Source organism: Pygocentrus nattereri, chromosome 16 (assembly GCF_015220715.1).
Source record: "Pygocentrus nattereri isolate fPygNat1 chromosome 16, fPygNat1.pri, whole genome shotgun sequence".
Taxonomy (NCBI): Eukaryota; Metazoa; Chordata; class Actinopteri; order Characiformes; family Serrasalmidae; genus Pygocentrus; species Pygocentrus nattereri.
The window spans coordinates 8,431,342-8,445,987 of record NC_051226.1 but is presented as its reverse complement, the minus strand read 5'-3'; the positions used below and the strand labels follow the sequence as shown (position 1 = coordinate 8,445,987).

At 37.0% G+C, this 14,646-nt stretch overlaps 1 long non-coding RNA gene across 1 annotated transcript in view; it reads left to right on the top strand.

The window, feature by feature from the left end:
- Window positions 1-14,068, top strand: part of LOC108437167 — a 62,266-nt gene extending 48,198 nt beyond the window's left edge. Inside the window, exon 5 of the long non-coding RNA XR_001858592.1 lies at window positions 12,916-14,068. This is a non-coding gene — a long non-coding RNA (uncharacterized LOC108437167). The remainder of the gene's footprint in view (window positions 1-12,915) is intronic.
- The last annotated feature ends 578 nt before the right edge of the window (window positions 14,069-14,646 follow it).

Below are 14,646 nucleotides of genomic sequence, written 5' to 3'. Positions count from 1 at the left end.
GTATCTTCGTTTATTCAAATGTTTATTTTTCTACATCATTTGAACAGAACACCTGTTCTTAACATTGTGAGAACATTTCGAGATAAATAAACCAGTAGAAATGCTCCAAATGGACTTGGAATGAAACATTTTACAATAACTTGGAGTGAAATGTTTTGCCTTCTCTTGTAAAGTTGCTATTTTGGAGATATTTTGTTTAGATTTAGATTTTAATTTTGCTCTCGTATTGTCTTATACTCAAGCTTTCGGAATTAGTGTCTGAAAAGAAGTGGTATCTCTTTGCACTATTGACAACTTAATGGTATTTGATTATTTAAAAAAATAGTGTTCTTTTCTTTGATACTGGTCTTTATATGTTACCGTCAAGGTTTCTCCATGTTATGGACTGAAATAGTGAACCATCTCAACTAAACCATTTGATTTTGTAAAAAGAGTGTTACAGAAATGCGTTTAAAACCTAAACAAAACCAAAAAAAAAAAAAAAGCTTCTAGCAAAACAAGTAAAACTGTAGTGCTGTGTTTCTGGGCCCCTGTAAGCGTTGCTGTGGTTCTTGGCTCTTTTAAGAGGGCACATTTTCAAGCAGTAGGTAACTAGGTCTAACAAGGAAGTTGGGCCTGTCAGCAGGATTAGCTGTAGACAACAGCAGTAGAGGCACGTCTGTGCGAATTACCCACAAAATGTTCTTGCAGGCAAGCTAAAGGTCAGGAGCAAAAAAAGAAGAAAAAAAAAGTTGCTTCTCCGCAAAAAGAGAGTGGACACAAATTCCAGGCTGGATTTAATCTCAAAATAATTATTATGCATCCATATGTGAATAACTTTGAATGTGGAATAGAGGAGAGGATACATTTCGGGATTAATTTAGCCCCGGGGCAGCCAACGGGCGCTCCATGCCCGCGAGATGGAGGGAGCTGAAAACAGAGCATTTACGGAACACTGCTTGAAAGATTAGAATATATGTGTGCATTTATATTGCCTCCTTTAGTGTCTCCTAAATTATTCATATCATCCAGATCAATTCAGTCAAAATGTGTTCTCTGGCGGAGGTCATACATCTAACAGGGGTTTTCCTCTGCATTCATTTCACTTTAATATAGATCTCTGAGCCCAGGCCTGGAAGCTGGCAGAGACTGCTTTTCAATGACATGCTGATGTGTTGACATTAATGCATTGGTATACGCTATATGTCACTGTTTTACAGACATACAAAGGTGATGAGCTGTTGAGCGCAGAAAAGGCCTTAAGGGTTTTCAATTATGTTTGATAGACATGACGATGGCATATGTCAAGCAGAAGCTTTGTTTACAGAACAGATCTAAGTGGTATAAGTATCTCATTTTGTGCTGTGTGTAAGCCGCAGGAGGGGGTGACCGCAGTTCATACACAGGAGTAATGTGTGAATAATGCAATGTAATGAAGAAACGTATGGAGTCAGATTTTCATGTTTGTATTTAGATTAAAGGGCCCATATAAGGGACATTTGACTTTTCTAGGATTTAATAAAAGAGTTTGATTTAGGATATAATCAAATGTAGCATATGGAAACGAAACTGCAAGGATGTTTTTACACAATTTTTGCTATTTTAGATACAATTATAACTTATATAAAGTGCAATGAAATATTACATGCTGTTTACCAAAAAGTATATTTAGGTATTTTATTGAGTACTTAAAGAATTCTGTGAACAACACTGTACTGCTACTGTATCTACTATTTACATTCTTTCTTGTCAACTTATCTCCACACAAATATAATGAATTCTGCATATTAGTTTTATTATGACTTCATTCTCAATGTTATACAGCATCCTCTGTCTGTCCTCTAAAGCACCTTTTACCACATCTGGACACACTGAATATTTCTTTTATTTACAGCTTCCAAGTGTCGTACTAATTATTTGAAGCCAACCTTTGAACTGTGGCCCTTTACATTGCTTGTAATAGTGTTTCGGTCTGGGCAGCCAATGAAAACAGAGACCATTTACATATATCAGTCATAGCAACAAAAAGAGAGATTGGGAAATGGTCATGTAACAGTAAATTATGACTCTTTTGGTATCTAAACCAATAAAATAAGTCGACCTCTGGCTTTATGTTGACATATTGGAATAAAGAAATAGAGGGCGTCCAATTAATTACTAGTTTGACTTTAGTCTGTAAATGTGCATGCTTTTGTATGTATTTATTCTAGAAAGAAATGACATACTTTAAGGTTATTGTGTCTAAATTCATTAATGTTGTCCCAGTGGTAATAAATATGGCTCACTTTTTAATTCTATTTTGTTTTATTACTATTTTTTTTTTTCAATTGATTCAAGGCCAAAGTGACAGGAACAAAGCACAGAACACTGGATGTTTATTAATATCTGTACTGCAGATGACAGTCTAAGGTAGGTCATGATATTTCTGCAAGAGAGATTCAGAAAGCTCTTTTTTCTGGCACTTTGATGTTAATCATGAAAGAAATGCGTTAGACTCCACGAATTTCTGAAGAGAAGGTAGATTAGATCATTATTGTGTCTTATTGGCTTTAAACAAGTGTTTCCAGGCTTGCCAGTGCAGCTTCACATACGTGTCATTCATGTCACCCAGCCCTGTACCCTACAGCTTAATAGATCTGTTTGAATCTACTGCTGGTGTCAGAGCAAGCTTCTCACACCTTTGTCCCTTTTGTCCCTTCTGAGGCGTCTCCCCATGGACAGACCTGTTCAGACCTGTCCTGGGTCTCTCTCTCTCTCTGTGCCTTCCAGCCTCTAGCTGTGCTTTCAGTAGTCTTCATTACTCCTGACCCCAGTTTGGTCATCAGTCACTTAGTAAAACAAGCCCAGAATTGGTCGTGACTGGGCTACTTCAGTTGTGTGGGTGATGTGCTTCAGCTCCAATCATCTGCCCTGTGAGCCTGACACACACCTGATGGGGAAACTCAACGCATCACTCTCACCTGTCCACTCTCTCTACAGCCCTGTCTCTCTCTTTCTGCCTCTCTCACTTTATCTCACAGAATGAGAGAGCATTTTCCCTAGACCGCTCCACTTTTCTACATCATATGCTAAGCTAAAATTGAATGTGGTCTAGTCGTTAGCTTGTATTGTATTGATCATTAGAAACAAATATTAATAATGCTACTATTTATCTCCAGTTTAAGCTGTTTTTATTCTCTGAAGTACACTTACAACCTCGTGTAACGTTTGTTATAGTCCCTTCTCTTCTAGATATGTAAGTGTAAGGGTACAAACATGGAAATTATTTTAGGTAAAATAATGAGTTCTAAGACAGTTTAACTAAATTGCAGTAACATGACTAACAGGTTCTAGCTATTAAGCTGGTAAAGGATATTCCAAAAATATCTCTCATTTGGTTAATTATTTCAAGTAATAAAGTGGCAAGTATGAACAAACCCGTATTAAATTTCACGGCAAAGTTTAACCAGGAAAGTACATTGGAAACGCCTCTTAGTACCAGGTTGTTATATGGGGTGAAAAGTTGCCACAAAGATGGCAGGTCTTACATAGTAGGTACCTGTTTCTTACCAAGAAATGAAACCAAATCTGTGCTGTAACAGAAAGCAGTGATTCTTACTATAGTTTCACTTACCACAGGTCCTTACCATTTACTTAGGGATTCTGAGATATTTTAGTATGTCCATTATGTGCTAGAACTTGTAAAGCATTTCAGTGTAATTAGTAAGGCTGCCTTGGGATTTCAGGGTAATCTTGGACCTTATCTACATGTTACCCAACAGGAATCACATAGTATGATGAAGTTTTCACACTTACCCAGTTTACCTAGAACTGTAAAAGAAAATGGTACCTACGTGTGTTTTGATGTGCCAAAAACATTCAATCATGTCGAGTTTTTTTTCTGAGAAACTATATATGTTTCCTTATATAGTTTGTGTAGACTGGAGAATGAAGGCTGTTACGTACCAAATGTGAAGCAAATAAATAACATGGCAATGTGAAATATTCCAATGCAATTTTGTCACAGTTAAACTATGCACAGCTGACCCAGCACAAAGCTTTGGAATTGTGCTTTAGCAGTAATTTTGCCAACAGCACGGGTTACATTCCCATTACAAGTCTCATGACAATTCACATTTATGTAGGTTAGTGACTCTATCTTTTATCTATAAGTCCACATTTGGCCAAGAGGAAAAAACTGAAATATTCTACTTGCTGGGACACAGCTGATCTGTCAGCTTTGTTGTTGCCATGTCAGCGCTGGAGGCAACCCTGATTGTTTGACTGAGTACTTGTCGCGTGGGAAAGTTTGCAAAAATCAAATGGGGGGTGAATAAAATTGTGTATTTTCACAAAATTATGTTTGGTGTGCAAGATAAAATCAGTTATACATCTAATTAATTTATTGATGTCTAAATAAATCACACTTTCTGACTTGACTTGAACAATGTTTACATATCACGTAAAAGTTTTTTATTCTAAAAACAAATCAAGTAAATTTTTTTTTTCCATGACATGCTTCATTTGATAGATGCAGAATATTTAGCTTTCTGTAGAAAAGAGCTTGTGGAAAGATTTGTTTCCCTGTACCCATATCACAGACTTTAAAAAGTCCTTCAAAATTGTGACGTTCACTTCATTAAGGGATGTAGTCAACCCAAGACAATTGCCCTTTAACAGATTCTTTTATGTCCTGAAAAAGGATTTTTCCCCCCATTTTCTCTCCATGACGACATTCAGGCTTCTTAGTGATGAATTCACAATTATTGATGGCTTCATATAAGCAGTGAACTTCTCCAATCGCCCCACATGGTAATTGTAACGGAAGTCATATGCATAAAATTAATTATACCGTGCAATAAGGGCCATAAATCAGTTCACTATCAATTCACTGGAAAATGCTTCAACTGCATGTTCTTTTACATAGTTCAAGGTAAAAGAAAAAGGGATTTTCTGTTCTCAGCCAAATTCAGATCTTCATTGGGCATTTATTAAAGTACAGAATATCTCCCTGTGTTATCTGCCAGTCTGGACAGCTTTCATCCATCCACTGCATCAAGCAAAAATGCAACATATGTTGTAGGAATTAATTTAAAAAGGGCAACAATTATTTGACATTTTTTACCTTTTTAATTCAGTGCATGGACAAGAGTTTAAAGAAACATCACTGTAGAGAGAACCTTCTTCTTGTCTTAATCTCGTTTAGAGCCAGATAATTGAATTCATTTAAAAAGTCAGAGCAACACATTTAAGATAACAATCACATCTTCCAGCTAATTCATGCTCCTTTTAATTTTTATTTGATGCTTTTATTATAATGAGACATCACAATGTAGTTCATTTCAGGTACTAGCTGGCCGCTAACTCCTATTACCAGGAAGTCATTTATTCTGTCTCACTAAAGGGAATCTAATTGCCCAGATGGAATGCTTAATGAGCACTTAGGCAATTAATTCTCAAGCTCAACGAATTTGTATTTTGTAACCTAATTGAGTCATTTCACTTTCTGTGGGTCTTTTTCCAAGTTCTCACAAGTATATTGTAACATTGCATTATGGAACTCTTTCCATGCAAGAACAACTTACCTGTTCATATGCTTTGAAAATGTATGGAATTGATTATTTCCAGTCTTTCTTTATCCCTTAGAATTAACAAGCTGACTGCCTGCATTATATTGTGGCTCATTCAAAAAGCAATCTGAGCTGAGATACTGTGTATGACTTGAGTGTAGGCTAAGTTGCTGCAAGATGAACAAGTGGATATATGTAGATGTCTTGGTTTTTGTGACTTCACATCAACAATGAATTCAACACAAGCTGTTTTTGCAGTGTAATGTTCATATATGGGCTGTATGGACTTGAATAATAACTTAAATAATGCTTACATACTCTTTCATTTCAAAAAAGCAATAGAAATCTTTCTATTTTTCCAAAATTTTCCAAACATTATAGACTTGTTCATATCAGCCGGTGCTGTTATGTAATTGTTTATAAAATGTGAGAATTAGGATCTCAGAATCGACTTTTAGAATCAATTTTTTGAAGATTTCTTAAAACTGAAAAAAGTAGAATTAGTGAGTCGACAGATTTTGCAGGAGTTTTTCAAACCATACCATATGTCTTTACATATTAACTTCATACACACCTAAGATTTTCACTCACTTTCCACGTGCGTAAATATGACGTGACAATAAATGCGTGACGATTTGATTTGATTTGAAGCACAGACTCAAAAGGAACATCTGGCTCAATGCTTAGGTTTCAAATGCAAAATCATCATTATACAAGATGATAGTAGTAGATAATTCACTCACATCCTGAAAGGACACGACCTTCTGTTTGAATACTCTTTCAACTTGCTTGCAGTCATGAGATTCGTCTGCTTGTGGGGATCTGAAGCACAACTGATGCTGCACATATGAGTGCAATTACACATTTCCACACATTTCCAAATTTTGCATAGTGTAAAATGTTACATGTTACAATTAGCCAGTTATAAATACAATACAATCATCTAGCAAGATGGAGGCCCCAAAAAATCTGCTTAGGGCCCCCAAAAAGCTGGAGGCAGCCCTGCAGTAAATACATCACTACATATCAGTTTGAAATATTGATCATGTTAAATGTCTTTCTGATGTTGATATTATTCTAATATCATTGCGCATCTTAAAGTAGTTGTTGAAATATCGTTGAAAAATATCTGTTCTAATATGCTCTACATTCTAAAAAATAATGGTTGCTAAATGGGTTGGACTGGCTCAAGGAGAAACATTTAACTTCTATAGAACCTTCACATTATATTGGGGTGCTTTAAACCTTAGGATCTCTCATTTACAAAGAGGTTCTTTAGGGAACTTTAAATGGTTCTTGCATTGAAATTGCAAATTAGTTATTTTTTGTGCTTTTGCCTGGTGTGCTGATGGATTATTAGTGCATGCAGGCTTTTGTTTCTAAGATGAGTGAGGGAGGTTGACATGCCATTATTTCTTCCATAACCAACTTGTCACATAACAATAATGCCTTGCAATAATATTAGTTCAAGTAGTTAAGATATTCAGTTGAAGTTATTCCAGTCTATTGAGCCTTATCACCTAACACAAACTGCACAGTTTATTGCTGTGAGTGTGGCTGCTATTTTAATGAGGTGTTAGAGTGTTGAGATATCCCTCGCATCCAACTGAGTCACACACCATACAGGACGGCTGTTACTATAAGGAGTTTCCGTGTTAGTGGGAGAATCCTTGTATAAATTCATGGAGTCACGGAGTGTAGGTTTGACATGTGGAATCCTCATCAAATCCTTATCCCATCCAACTGCAGGTGTGAATGAGTGGAAGAGACATTTCCCCAGAGATTTGTGTTCACAATTCTGCATTCACACGTTTGAGTGTAGTCAAATGGTTATCTAAGCTACAGCATTAATTATTTAAGAATAATCTTTAAACATTACAGCTGTAATAAATAAGATAATGTGTTAGGATAAAAGATATGATAAATGTTTACGTAGCACTTTTTACTGTAGTTACAAAATCTCAAATCTCTAAATGCAAAACGGAGGAACGTTAAAAGATAAAAACACTACACTCAGAATGAAAATAAAAATAAAAGTACAATTGCAAGCAGCAAGAGCTTGCAACGAGCTACTGTGCTTTTAGATATGTGTTTGCTAGTAGTGGGCGGTATGGGCAAAAATGTATTCTTGCTTGATATAGGATTTCAACTGCTCAGGGTCTCCTTTTTTCATATTTTTTTTCCCCCATAATGTGCCAAAAGTTTTTAATGGGAAACAGATCTGGACTGCAGTCAGGCCAGTTCAGTGCCTGGACTCTTTTACTGCAGATTCATGCTGCTGTAATCTGTTCCGAATCTGGTTTGGCATTGTCTTTCTGAAATAAGCAAGGCCTTTCCTGAAAAAGACATCATATGAATGGCAGCATGTCTTGTTCCAAAATCTATATGTCATTCAGCTTTAATGGTGCCTTCACAGATGAGCACTAATGTACCCCCACTACTTGACCTCTATACTGATCACAAGCTGGATGGTTCCTCTCCTCTTTAGCCTGGAGAATGCAGCGTCCATGATTTCCAAAATTTTGATATGCTGGACCACAAGACACTTTTCTGCTTTGCCTTGGTCCATCTTATATGAGCTCAAGCTCAGCGTTTCTGGATACTGGTTTCTTCTTTTGTGTGGTAGATTTTTGCTTGTATTTGTGGATGCAGTTGAACTCTGTTCACAGACAATGGTTTTCGGAAGTGTTCCTGAGCCCATGCAGTGATTTCCACTAGAGAATCGTGCTTGTTTTACTAATTTCTTGGAATTCTTTGACTCTTTTAATGCTGTTCTCTACCATAGATGATGAGTTCTTTGCCATTTTACGTTGAGAAACGTTATTCTTGAATTGTTGCACTATTTACCCCTCCCCATCTTTACTTCTGAAAGACTCAGCATCTCTGGGAGACTCTTCTGTTGACCCTGTTCCAAATGTTTGAAGCTGACATCAAATTCTAAATACTGAAATTTGAATAGAAGCCAACGTCAGATTTGTCTTATATATGTGGCCACATACTTGTTTCTATGACCATCTCACAGTGCTTGAATTTGGAAAATAATATTCATTCATAGGGCGGCATGGTGGCGTGGTGGGTAGCGCTGTCGCCTCACAGCAAGGAGGGCCTGGGTTTGATTCCCCGGCCGGGCGACCAGGGTCCTCTCTGTGTGGAGTTTGCATGTTCTCCCCGTGTCTGCGTGGGTTTCCTCCGGATTCTCTGGTTTCCTCCCACAGTCCATAGACATGCAGTCAGGCCAATTGGACATGCTAAATTGCCCCTAGGTGTGAGTGACTGTCTGCGTCTGTCTGTCTGCCCTGCGATGGACTGGCGACCTGTCCAGGGTGTATCCTGTCTTCCGCCCGAAGACTGCTGGGATAGGCTCCAGCACCCCCCCACGACCCTGACGGAGAAGCGGCTTAGAAAATGGATGGATATTCATTCATGTTTCAGTACAGCTTGTTTTGCCTAAAGAATGTGAGACCTGCTAGCCCAAACATATTTTTAATCTGGATTTAAAAACACCTGTGGAGCTTGCATTCCTAATAGTCTGTGGAATGATATTCAAGAGTTTATGAGCTGTATAAAAATGATTGTCCACCAGCTGAGCTATCAGTGATACTAGGTTTTTACGAGGTTTGAGTAAACCTATCTCAGCGGAGAGAAGTGTTCTGGACGAGCTATAGTGCTTCAACAGATAAATCATGTTACATCTAGGGCATTAACAGTTTAAAGTGTTATAAGCAAGACCTTGACCTCGCAGAAGCCAATGTAAACTAAGCAAAGAATAATCTTGAATTTCTGGTTATAACAAGGTAACTTTGAAAACTGTGCAGATAGGCTTGTTGACACAGTTAAATGAATGAAAGAATTTTTTTGTTCAGTCCATTCAGATTGACCTGCTGTCTGGGAACCTTTTACTAGGTCAATTTTATAGGGCCACTTTAGCAAAATGCCCAGCCAGCCTCCCTCAGCAAAAAGCCAAATTCTCTCTGAGCATTTAAAAGCAGATATTCTCTCAAGAAGCCTCATGAAGCTGCTATTTATGTTAATGCAGTGAAGCCTCTGATTATTTAAAATGATCAGTTAATTTATTTCTTGAGTCATTCATAAAAATAAATAAAAAAAAAACACCTACATATAGACACAAATGTCATGTTACAGTCTAAGGCTCAGTTTTCCTCTGTACATATTTGTGTACCTGCAAAAGTAATTGATATCAATTCAAAATGGGTTTCTTATGATGATTTATGTCCTGACTAATTTTATGAGGAGGCCATATGAAAAGTGAATGATGGGCTCTTTTATTATTGCATTTAACTCTTATGTTAAAGCAACTATTAATCATAGGTGGCAGCCAGATAATTTATTACTTAATTTTTTCACATGCTATACTGCTGTGTCGATACAGAACTCAGCCACCACAGAACACCCAACCTCAAAGGAGTCATCCTGTCTATATTTCTCTATTTATTTGGTAAAGATTTTTAAAATTATTAATAGTAATAAAACCAATAATAATCATAATAATAATAATAATAAAAATTATTAGTAGCAGTGATATCACCACCATCCATTTGTTTTGTAAAGCTCACGTTCTGCAGATCTCCATTGTATTTTATCAAAACTGTGCATCAGCTCATACATAACAATAGCAATTACAAAGACACGTGTCTGATATGGTCCAGTCTCCACGTCAGAATTTTAGTTTATCGTGGGCAGCGCTGGCAGTAATCCTGCAGATATTTGTTATTCTGTGGTGGATATTCAGACCTGTCATGTACAGAGGCTTTATGCTTGTCTTTGCAAATATTCATGTACATTAGATTTAAAGGGCCTGTGCCTGTGCATGAAATCCTTATATAAAAACTAAGCTGCAAAGGTTTCAAGTTTATTTGTCATTTGCAGAACATGTCAAGACATTTATGCATTGAAATGCATAAAATAAAATAAGTAAGTTAAAAAAAAAAAAAAAAAAAAAAAAATATATATATATATATAAATTAAACATTTAAATATATTAAATATATACACGTCTAGAGAAAATATACGCAAAATATAGTGAAATATACACAAAATACAGATCCTCAAAACAGCATGTTTTGAGGTTTTTTTGTGATGTCACAAAAAAAACACTTCTACATATATTCACCATATAAACTGTATCTGCACGTATGTACTACAGCAGTTTACTTCATCCATTTATGCTGAAGTTATATGGAGTGTTTCAGCCCAAACTGCTATTTGAATTGGGCACAATGCATGTCGGCCAGTCAGTACCTAGTATATTTATTGTCAGTTTTGAAGGCACAGTAACAAAGACAGTTTAATTCTAACTCTTTTTACTTTGGACAATAGCATCTACCTGAGAGACACATGTCATATGTTGTTTTTTTTTTCAGGACACCTAGGCTACTCATATGTGTGATAATTTGACATTTAAATGCAAAAGAAATTTTGGCCATTTTTGATCCAAAATTTCATTTTTTGGTACATAAACCCACACAGATATTACAAATTGACCTTGAAAAAAATAAAATAAAAAGTGAGACATGAATCTGTTAAATGCAGCAGTTATAGTGGCCTTTGTTACATTGTCAATGGTGCTACAATATTAATTAAAACTGTATCTAGTAGTTATTTAATACAAATACTGAAATTACTTTAAAACCCCTTTCAGGACTTAAATGTCACCAAAGACAGCCAGTGATGACCAGTTATGAGTTTACCATCATGGTAAAATATGCATTTCGTGGTCTTCCAGCCTTACACTCTCAAAAATAAAGCTATTAGAAAGTGTTTTTTGGAAAGATGCCATGCCACAGACGAACACCTTTTGGTTTGTTTATTAATCTTTCAGTGGCTGGTTCTGTGAAGGAAATCATCTTCAAAACACTGCTGTCGGAAGGAAACCTTCAATCTCTATTTTTGTCCTTTTTTTTTAGGTTTTGACATAATTTGAACATGCCTGTTTTCCTTGACGTTGTGTGTACATTTCATAATGAATCACCCAAAAAAAACCATCTGGTTTCATAGACTTACATTAAAGTTACGTAGGTTTTTTCCTTCTCCTGTAAAGTTCTCATTTTGGGGATACAAGGTTTTCCTCTTACAGCAGCAGTAAATGTGTAAAAATGTGTAAGTGTGAAGAATCTTTTTAAACGTGAAAGAATTTCTACATACAGTATTTCTATGCCAGTCAGTTTTTTTCCCCTAGAATTATGTCTAAGCCAAGAACCATTTGAGAACCTTCATTTTTAAGAGGGTTTTTGCAAAGCCCTGTCACAGTACAAAATACTGGGCTGCTAGCTGCACGGTGCATGATTGAGATTTTAAAAAGTAGCCCACTTTGAAAGTTACATAAACATGAAAAATTCTGCATAATGAAATTGTCACAATGTAAACAAAGTGTTAAACAGAGTGGTTTGATGTGAAAAGGTCTGTTCTAGAGAAATATACCGTGTCAGAATTGTTCACAGTGATGATGATGGGAACCAGACATCCAGAGTGTATAGTGCCTCTAAAAGCTACTTTATCAAAAGCTGATGAACAAAATGGTTACATGCAACCTGATGTTCTGAGACACTTTCTGCGATAAGGTTGTCTTGGAAAATGTGTTTAGAGTTGGAAAGGACACCCTGAGTCTTCCACTGGCCACTCCACTTCATGCTTGGAGATTCATTCTTTATTGTTTAATTATTATTTTACTATTACTAGGGTTGCATATAAAAGCGTGTAGATTTTCTGGTCATTTTGCATAGTAAAAAAAAAAAAAAAAGCTATATTTATATTGTAGACATTGTGACCACCACCACTGTAAAGATCGGTACGTTCAAATGAAAGAGTTAAAGAGTGAGAATTAAGTGGATGTAGTCTTGTAGTGTTATTTGAAATCCTAGCCAGCTGCATATTCAGCTTTAAGATGATTCACTGTGTAAATGACACAAACAATGCCAGTTTTAAAATAAAAACAAGCTCCCTCCTACAGCAATAAACCAGAATGAACCTCTGAGTGCTTTCTGTTCACGTGTAGGAGCAAATGTAAGCTTTAAAGTGTTGGATTCCCTGAGTTTCAAATGGCAAGTGTGGGACATTACACTTCACAAAGGAATCCATTATAGCTCTCAGAGTTACAAATTATCATTGCCGTCCTCTTCAGCAGAAATCATTTACAAGCCAATGGGCAGTAAGCGCACTCAATCCATGGCAGTCCTGACTGAGAGAGCAGAAGATGGTCCTCATCCATGAGCGAGTGCAGCGGCCAATGAGACACAGGAAATAATGCAAATGACATTTCCTGCTTATCAGAGGGACGGCGTGAAAGAGAGAAAGAAAGAAATTAGCTGTTCAAATGTCTTTACTGTAAGGCTGATTTGCTTAATGAATGCTTCCCTCCCCTTTGTCTTAGGCATCCTCCCCTGTGCACACCCCCTTGCCTGGTGTGAAGACCACCCAAGAGGGCTGTGAAGTCAGGTACACCGGCATTGTCTGGGGTTCATAAGTTCGCACTATCCCTTCAGAGCTGGTTGACTGAACGTATTCTTTAGACGAGTGTCATGAAAGTATAATGACAGAGGCTTTTTTGAAGCATCATCAAGAGAATTAGAATAACGTGTTCCATCTGGGCATGTCTAGTACCTTTCTTGACTTTGAAGCCAGAAAGTGAGGTTCTGGGATTGGCTAAATTCCTGATCGGTTAGTAGTTTTTGCGCCTTCATTTTTAAAGAGTGTAGGCCTGTGCAGTTCTGTCTTGATCCAGGAAAAATTAGAAGTCAAAATCAAATCACAGTCAAAAATAAGACACTTTTAAAATAAGGGTTCTTAAGTGGTTCTTGGTTCAGATGCATGGTTCGAGGAGATTGCTACAGAATCTTTAGATTTTGTTCACATTTTTCCAAAGTTTAAAAAAAAGTTCTCTATGCTCACTCACTCAGTCTCATTTCCACAATTGGTTCATTAAAGAAATGTCAAGGTTCTTTAGGGAAACAAAAGAGTTTCTTCTGCAGAATCACACCAAATAACCATTTTTCATCTTTTTTTTTGAAGTGTGTAGGCATATTTAATTCTTTGTTTGAGCAAACGGCAGACTTTACTGAAAACTGACTTTAAAACTTTGGTTTCCTGTTCATTTAAAGCCTAATTCTTTAGGATTTCAGTTGCAGTTTATTAGAAACATCAGTTGATTAGCTTTGTTTTTAGCCTCGGCTTTGCAATGTTTCATTCTGTAAATGTCACACTACCTCTGAACGCCTGACTTGCTTTTTAAAAAATACACGTTTATATTTTTCATTCTAAATAGAGGAGTGTTTTTTTTTCGTTCCCCAAAGAACCTTTCCCTCAGTGATTGTTGTGGCTGTAAAGAATAATTTTGCTAAATGTGGGTGTTTGAGTGTAACAAATCTTTTTAAAGTTCAAAAGTTAAAGCCAATAGCCCTTTAGGAACCTTTATTTTTAAGCGTGTGAATACAGCTGCTTTGCTGTGCTGAGAGTTGGCACATGTGTCTGGATCCAGTCTGTTTGCGGAGCATATCCAAAAGGCTATTAAAAACTTTTCCATCAAATGACAGCCTGCCTGAGTGGGTCTCAACACGAGTCGGCCCTGGCTTACGGTTTAGCCACTGTTTAGATCCGATCATTTCATGACTAGTTAACATTCATTAGAGCGGGGATTCTCTTTTGCTGATGGATGTGGGGGAGAGAGGGGGGTTGAGGAGGAGGGGCGGTGGGGTGGTGGGGGGGGGGGTTTAATGTGCCCTATTCATTACACACTCTTAATTTAGCCAAAGAAATAACATACAATGTCTGTGGACTCCAGAGACCCAGACTTCATTTAAAGGGCTATATCGATGGACCTAGCTCACTCTGCTTCCTAACAGGCATAAACAGCTTTCTCTCTCTCTCTTTTTCTCTGTCTCTTTCTCGCTCTGTCTCACTCCTTTTTCCTCCTTTTTCTCTTTATTTATGTTTTTTTTTCTTTATTTCTAACCTCTCGTTCCTTATCTCTCTCTTTTCACCATCTCTTCTTTTTCTCTCTCTTCTTCTCTCTGTCCTCCCCCCTTGTCATTCTTTCTTCTTTCTTCTCTCTCTCTCTCTCTCTTTCTCTCTCTCTCTCTCTCTCTCTCTCTCTCTCTCTCCACCA